This window comes from Chenopodium album, chromosome 25 (assembly GCF_948465745.1).
Source record: "Chenopodium album chromosome 25, dcCheAlbu1.1, whole genome shotgun sequence".
NCBI lineage: Eukaryota > Viridiplantae > Streptophyta > Magnoliopsida > Caryophyllales > Amaranthaceae > Chenopodium > Chenopodium album.
The window spans coordinates 28,577,467-28,585,185 of NC_137858.1; positions in this window are offsets into that span (position 1 = coordinate 28,577,467).

Here is a 7,719-nt window from a genome sequence, read left to right on the forward strand (position 1 = left end):
ATAAGTGCAATTACTAGATATATCAAGGATCACTATTATGGAGATAATAAGTTCATTCTATTGGGGCGTCATCCTCTGTTGCTAGACTATGAGAGATGATCTTTGGGCTAGTCAAATAGCCCAAAGCCCTTTAGAATGGATCCTATATTGGTCACACACAAGGGTAATGGGTTAAGCAAGTTAGAGGCCCATTAATGGGCCTCATAAGCAATTAATTAGTCATAAGTATGATTGGGCTGAGTGTAGTTTGAGTGGGATTAGGAATTGGGCTTGGATTTGAACTTGGACTATTATTTAGAGATATGATCTATAAATAATAGTCATGCCTAGGGTTTATTAATTAAGTCACAATTAACATACAGTGAATTGTGAATCTAAGCAACCAACATCCAAAAGCCCTCACCATCTCTCTCTCACACGCACGCCCCTCACTCTCCCCTATCACCCACGGCCGGCCACCCCTAGTGGCCCACGTGGTGTTGCGCGGTGGTTCTTGGCTAGTTGATCGTTCGTTCATCGCCGTAGAAGGTCGATAGAAGGGTTCTTTCGCGACTAACTAGCATTAGTGGAGGTCTTAATCTGTGCCCGTGGACCAAGTAGAGGAATCACGTTTGAGGTTCTTTATCTCCCCATTGTTCTTGCTCGATCACCGTGGAATCACGCTTCAAAGGTATAATTCTTACTTCTTTATGTGTTATGCATGAGATCCTTGGTTTGGTGCTATGTGAATATGATTCATGTTAATTTTGCATTTAGTACCCATAATCTCCTACAGTGGTATCAGTTAGCCTCTTGCATTTACATATATTGAGTAATAATTCTTTGATAATCCACAATTTTAATTCAATTAGGAGGGAGAATAATTTAATTATGGGTCAATTGTTATTTTAAATGTGATTTAACAATATAGAATCATTAAAGGTGTTTAATTTGCTCCATATTAGCCATAATTTGATCCGAAATTTGCCCCAAATTAATCAAAAAAAATTCGAACCCCTAAACCCTAATTTTCGAAAATTTCGAATCTTAACCCTGATTTGTGAAATTTTGTGTTTAATTTTTGATTTATTTCGATGGTAATATGTTTAAGGAATTTAATCTATTTGATTACATGTTAAAATTGTGAATTTTTCATGATCAAATTATTTAATTTAAGTGTTAAATTAAATTGGAGATTAATTTCATCAAGAACCCTAATTTCAAAATTGAATATGATTTAGTTTTGGAATTAATTGGACCACATAAAGTTTAATTTAATTTTACAAAAATCTGTTTTGTTTTAATTAATTAAAATAAAAAAAAATAAAAAAAGGGTGAAATTACAGCAGCAGCACCGCGGCTGGGTGGCGCTGCCACGGTGGTGCCGCTGCTGGTGGTCTGGAGGAAGGGGCGGGGAGGGGCAGCAGCGAGGATCGGAACAGCAGCAATAGCAGTGCCGCGCTGCAGGTGCACGGTGCTGCTGCTGCTGCCCTGCACCGCTGCACAGCAGCGTACACCTTGCGGTGTACGGCCACCGTGGCTGGCTTCGGCTGGCCACACCACGGTGGCTGGCGGTTTTTCAAAAAAAAAAAAATTTATTTTAGATAAAATCAGATTTCAAATTTTTTAAAAAAAAGGATAAGTTTAAATTTTGAAAAGATGATTAACAAAATTAAAGTTGTTATTTTTGTTAAGTTTGGATAATTATGGAGCAAAAGATTCTATTTGGATAATAATTGATTAAGTAATGTGATTATGCTATGATTATTTATGGATAATAATAATTGATTTAAAATATGTGATTGGTTAGTAATTAGGATAGAATTTCCTAAATTAGTTAGGATAATCATGGAAAATAAATATGATTTATCTTCCATAATTCAAATAAGATTTGATTCTATCTCATTCCTAAATTAAAATATATGATATTTTATGGTTGGTCATGAATAATATATGATATTATCTAATTACAGTAATTAATTAAAATATGAGATATTTATAGCCATGTTTCCTTTATTGTGAACATTCGATGTTGTAGTTTAGGAAAGCATGATGAGTGATTTATTATATGGCACTTTATAATATATGATATTGTTTATTGCTATATATAGACTAGTATGGCCCATAGATTCTAAATACGATCTGCGCATCGTGATGTATTTTTGTAATCTAAATACGGTCTGCGTACCGTTAAGTATTTTTGTAATTTATTTTATTTTATTTAAGTAGTAGATAGAGTAGAATAAAATTACAGGTTGCAGTTGATCTAAAAGCCAATGAAGTGAAGGCCCAATGGAGCAAGATGGATGAGATCCATGAAGGTTCAAGTGGGAGCATTTTGCTTTATTAGTTTTCTTAGGATTAAGGGGCCATACTATGTCATGTTTTATTGCATTAGTAGATTATGCATGTTTAGGTTTATTTATGTTGCTTGATGATGCGCTAGAGTTCACTATATAATCACAACATAATAAATCTAGATCCCAGTAATATTGAGGCAGATTTTCCAATTAAAAACCCGATGAAACCTTTGACATTTGTGATGGGTCATGCCAAAGCTGGGCATCATAATTTTCATTGGGGAGTGGGGGTAGGACAAATTCTACACTTTTAATTGGTTATACTCAACAGGGTTACCTAAAGACAAAATTTAGAACCTTGAAGCTAAGAGTAATAATTAAACATGTGATGATTAATTATTCAACCAAGAATTACAAGAGTTGTAATCAGTAATGAGTTTACTCACCTTGAAAATGTAATGGTTGATGGCAGGGCCAAAGTCCGGTTAATTATTGCACAAATAAAGGATCTTGGAATCATTTTATTCAATAGGGATCATTTAATATTGAATAAGTGCTTTAAAGCTACCAATAAATCCTAAAATTACTTGTGGTACTTTAAATTTATTAAACATAATTATTGAATTTTGCCTCGTTTTGTTTTTGTTTGTAGATGAATAACTTATATGACAACACAGATTTACCAATGAAACTCAATTTAAGGCTAAATCTCAGAAACTACAGGCAATGGGAGGGCGAATTGAGAAATGTTCTCACAAGCCACAAGCTTGAAGGTCGTCTGTATGTACCCATTGAGAACAAGTGTGCTCTTGGTCAGGATCCTCAAATGCATGCAAAATTAGTTTTGGATGCACAAAGGGTCAAGTACCTAATACTGGAATCTATTCCAAACTGTTGGTATAATAGGTTTAGATGGTATGAGGTGACCAACTTGTATCAATGTCTTCGTGCTATCTATAGAGGTGGCATGGGGGCATTGGGTAGTAAAGGTGTCAACGATCCAAATGTAAGAGAGATCGTTAACTCGATCCCTCAGATTTACTATTCCTGGGCTGACAGTTTAAGGTATGAGACTTACAAGATTCATGGTAAGATAATGGCAAAGAAACTCTTACCTGGTCAGTTAGTGAGGAACCATGTCCATGAATTGGTTGATATGATCAATCAAATGGATATCCTTGGGAAACCGATCGATGATGATTCTGCGCGTGACATTATCTTGTTCTCGCTCCATGCTTGTTTTGACATTGTAAGACTCTCTCATAATGATGAGGGATCATCAGCAAATTTGATCAACATCTTACTTAACCATGCTGAGGAGTACCTGATAAGGAGAGATTGCTAGTGCTTCTTTTGTGGTGGATGGCAAGCCCATACACCAGGGTGTCCCCATTACACACCAGTGAAAACAGAAGGTAAGGAGTTACTTGATGTTTTTGTTGTAGAGATTAATCTTACTTCATCTTCCACTTGGGTATTCAATACCGGTTGTGGTGCTCATATCGTTAATGACGTGCAGGGCTTGAAAGGAAGTAGGAAGCTAGATCCAGGAGAAGTAACACTTCGAGTAGGAAATGGAGCAAAAGTTGCTGCACTTGCTATTGGGAGTTATCATTTAAAACTTCCTTCTGGACTTATTTTAGTACTTAATAACTGTTATTTCGTACCTAGCATTACTAAAAACATTATTTCAGTTTCAGTTTTAGATATTGAAGGTTTTTCATTTGAAATAAGAGACAAACGTTGTTTTATTTCGAAAGAAAGTATGTTATATGCTAATGCTAAGTTAATCAATGGCTTGTATGTCTTAGAATATGCAACTCATGTCTACAACATAGATCATAAAAAGCAGAAAACAGATGATTTAAACCCAACTTACCTATGGCATTGTAGGCTTGGACATATTAACCAAAAGCGCATCCAGAAATTACATAAGGATGGACTCGTTTCTTCTTTTGATTATGAATCATTTGAAAATTGTGAGTCATGCTTGCTTGGAAAAATGACTCAGTCACCCTTTACGGGTGTAAGTGAAAGAGCTAGTGACCTTTTGGGACTCATACATACAGATGTATGTGGACCAATGAGTTCAAAAGCTAGGGGTGGATTTAGCTACTTCATTACTTTTACTGATGATTTAAGTAGATATGGTTACATTTACTTAATGAAGAACAAGTCGGAAGCCTTTGAAAAGTTCAAAGAATTCTAGAATGAAGTACAAAACCAACTTGGGAAAACAATTAAGGCATTGCGATCTGATCGTGGTGGCGAATATTTGACCCAAGAATTTGATGAACATCTGATTAATTGTGGAATACTTTCACAATTAACCCCTCCAGGGACACCTCAGTTAAATGGTGTGTCAGAAAGGAGAAATAGGACCTTACTAGATATGGTTCGGTCCATGATGAGCTTTACTGATCTTCACATATCATTTTGGGGATATGCATTAGAAGCAGCTGCGAATATACTAAACAGAAGCCCGTCCAAAGCAGTTGAGAAGACACCATATGAGTTATGGACTGGAAGAGTTCCAAAATTGTCTTATCTCAAGATTTGGGGATGTGAGGTCTATGTAAAACGTTTACAAAGCGACAAATTACACCAAAAATCAGACAAGTGTTTCTTTGTGGGTTATCCTAAAGAAACAAAGGGGTATTACTTCTACAATCGCGAAGATAACAAAGTGTTTGTTACTCGCGATGGTGTCTTTCTAGAAAAGGAATTACTGTCTAGAAAGCCAAGTGGGAGTAAAGTGGTTCTCGAAGAAATTCGAGACGAGCAACAAATGGATGTGGATAACACCACGTCAGAGGCGAGGGCGCATGAGACGATTAATCATGCGTCGGAGCAAGCTAATTCCACCAGCGAGACTCCTATCGTCCCACTTGAATCTAATTCATGCGAAAATCTTCAAGGAGTTGGAGAGAAAATTTCTACTGTTGCTCCTACCCCACGTAGGTCTACCAGAATAAAAAACAAACAGTTTGTCGAGGTTCTGTTAACTGAGGATTCTGAAATCTTCTTATTGGAGAATGAGGAACCCACAACCTACAAGCAAGATTTGGTGAGCCCCAACTCAGATAAATGGCTTGAGGCCATGAAATCCGAAATGGAGTCGATGTCTGAAAATAAAGTGTGGACCCTAGTAGACTTGCCTAATGGGGTAAAACCCATTGGTTGCAAATGGGTCTACAAGATTAAAACAGATAAGGATGGAAATGCCTACATCCATAAAGCAAGACTGGTTGCAAAAGGGTACAGACAGATTCATGGTATTGACTATGATGAAACCTTTTCCCCAGTAGCAATGCTTAAGTCCATTCGGATTCTTCTAGCGATTGCCGCATTTTTCGATTACGAAATTTAGCAGATGGATGTCAAAACCGCCTTCTTGAATGGGTTCTTGACGGAGGAAGTGTACATGACACAACCTGAGGGTTTTGAAGATCCAGAAAATCCTAGAAAGGTATGCAAGCTTGAGAAATCCATTTATGGATTGAAGCAGGCATCCAGGAGTTGGAATCTTTGTTTTGATGAAGCGATCAAAAGGTTTGATTTTGTCAAAAGCGAAGAGGAACCTTGTGTATACAAGAAGTCTAGTGGGAGCAACGTAGTTTTCTTAGTCTTGTATGTGGATGACATACTTCTCATGGGAAATGACATACCAATGCTTGAGTCAGTCAAGCAATGGTTGAAGAGTTGTTTTTCCATGAAAGACTTAGGTGAAGCCGAGTACATTTTGGGAATCAAGATCCATAGAGACAGGTCTCGAAGGATGATTGGACTAAGTCAAGAGACTTATATTGATAAGGTTCTTGACAGGTTTGAGATGACAAACTCCAAGAGAGGTTTTCTCCCCATGTCCCATGGCATTACGCTCAGTAAATCTCAATGCCCGGTTATGCCAGATGAGATGAGACGTATGGCTATCATTCCTTATGCTTCTGCAATAGGATCGATTATGTATGCCATGATTTGTACAAGGCCGGATGTTGCATATGCTCTAAGCATGTGCAGCAGGTTTCGAGCAAATCCAGGTGAAGCACACTGGACAGCTGCCAAGAACATCCTTAAGTACTTGAGAAGGACGAAAGGAATGTTTCTAGTGTATGGTGGCGAAGATGAGTTGGTTGTCAAAGGTTATACGGATGCGACTTTCCAAACAGACAAGGATGACTTCAGATCTCAATCTGGATACATTTTCTGTCTGAATGGAGGAGCAGTGAGCTGGAAGAGTTCGAAGCAAAGCACTGTCGCAGACTCTACGACAGAATCAGAGTATTTGGCTGCTGTTGAAGCAGCTAAGGAAGCTGTTTGGATAAAGAAGTTCCTGACTGAGCTGGATATCGTACCAAGTGCTCAAAAGGGAATCGAGATATACTGTGACAATAATGGAGCTATTGCTCAATCGAAGGAAGCTAGGTCACACTTCAAATCCAAACATGTAGAGAGGAAGTTTCACCTCATTCGAGAGATCGTTGACAGAGGAGATGTCAAGATGAGCAAAATTCACACGGATGAGAACATCGCTGATCCGCTTACTAAACCCCTTCCAATGCCTAAGCATGAGAAGCATACTAGTGCAACTGGATTGAAGCGAATGATGTAATTAGAAGTTGTTATTTGTTTTGAGAAAATAAATTACATATGTAATACATTCATTTGCAGAATTATGTTTAATCAGAAATTATGATTTTTCTTATTTAATTGTGGTTTAAATATTAAATAAAATGTCCAAAATAATTATGAATTGATGGGCTCACTAGGTTGATGACCTTTTGAATGAAACCCCATAGGTGAATAAAATTCATACATTATTTAAGTTCCTAGTTCGGAATCATTAAAGTGGACATAAATGATTTCAATTTAGACTAGCATGTTAAGATTGATTGGATAGTGCAGTTTCATGGGCTATGGGAGCGTAGTGATGCTCGGTTAATCACATGGATATGCATGAATGATGCATGATCGAACTATAGACCTACTTTGAAGTTCAAGTATAGAGCTTCCAGATCGTGAACCTGATCAGCAACAGGTTCCACGGGCTTTGAGACCCCGCTTTGTGTCAGCCGGGGCTGTTCTCCTCTAGAGTGCGTTGTAGCAGTCTGCGACTTCGCCTTCGCCGCGGCCTTGGAAGCAGGCTGTTCTTCCTTCTTTTCGATGCGTTTGCATCGGGAGTAGAAGAAGCTGGCTGCTTCCTCCTCGCCTTTGGAGTGGAGGAGGACTGTCAAAATACAAGTAAACTTGTTAGAAAAAGGGCACAAAACAAAATTTCAGTGTCCGTGTAAAAGTGGGAAAGAGCTCCCTTCCAATATGCCTGAACGGACGAAATGCGTCCGTGCAAACTCGGGAAGCAGGCTCCTCCCAATACAGCAGAACGGACAATGAGAAAAGAAAGACTCAAAAATAAACTAAGTATTTACCTCCTTGATTTGCT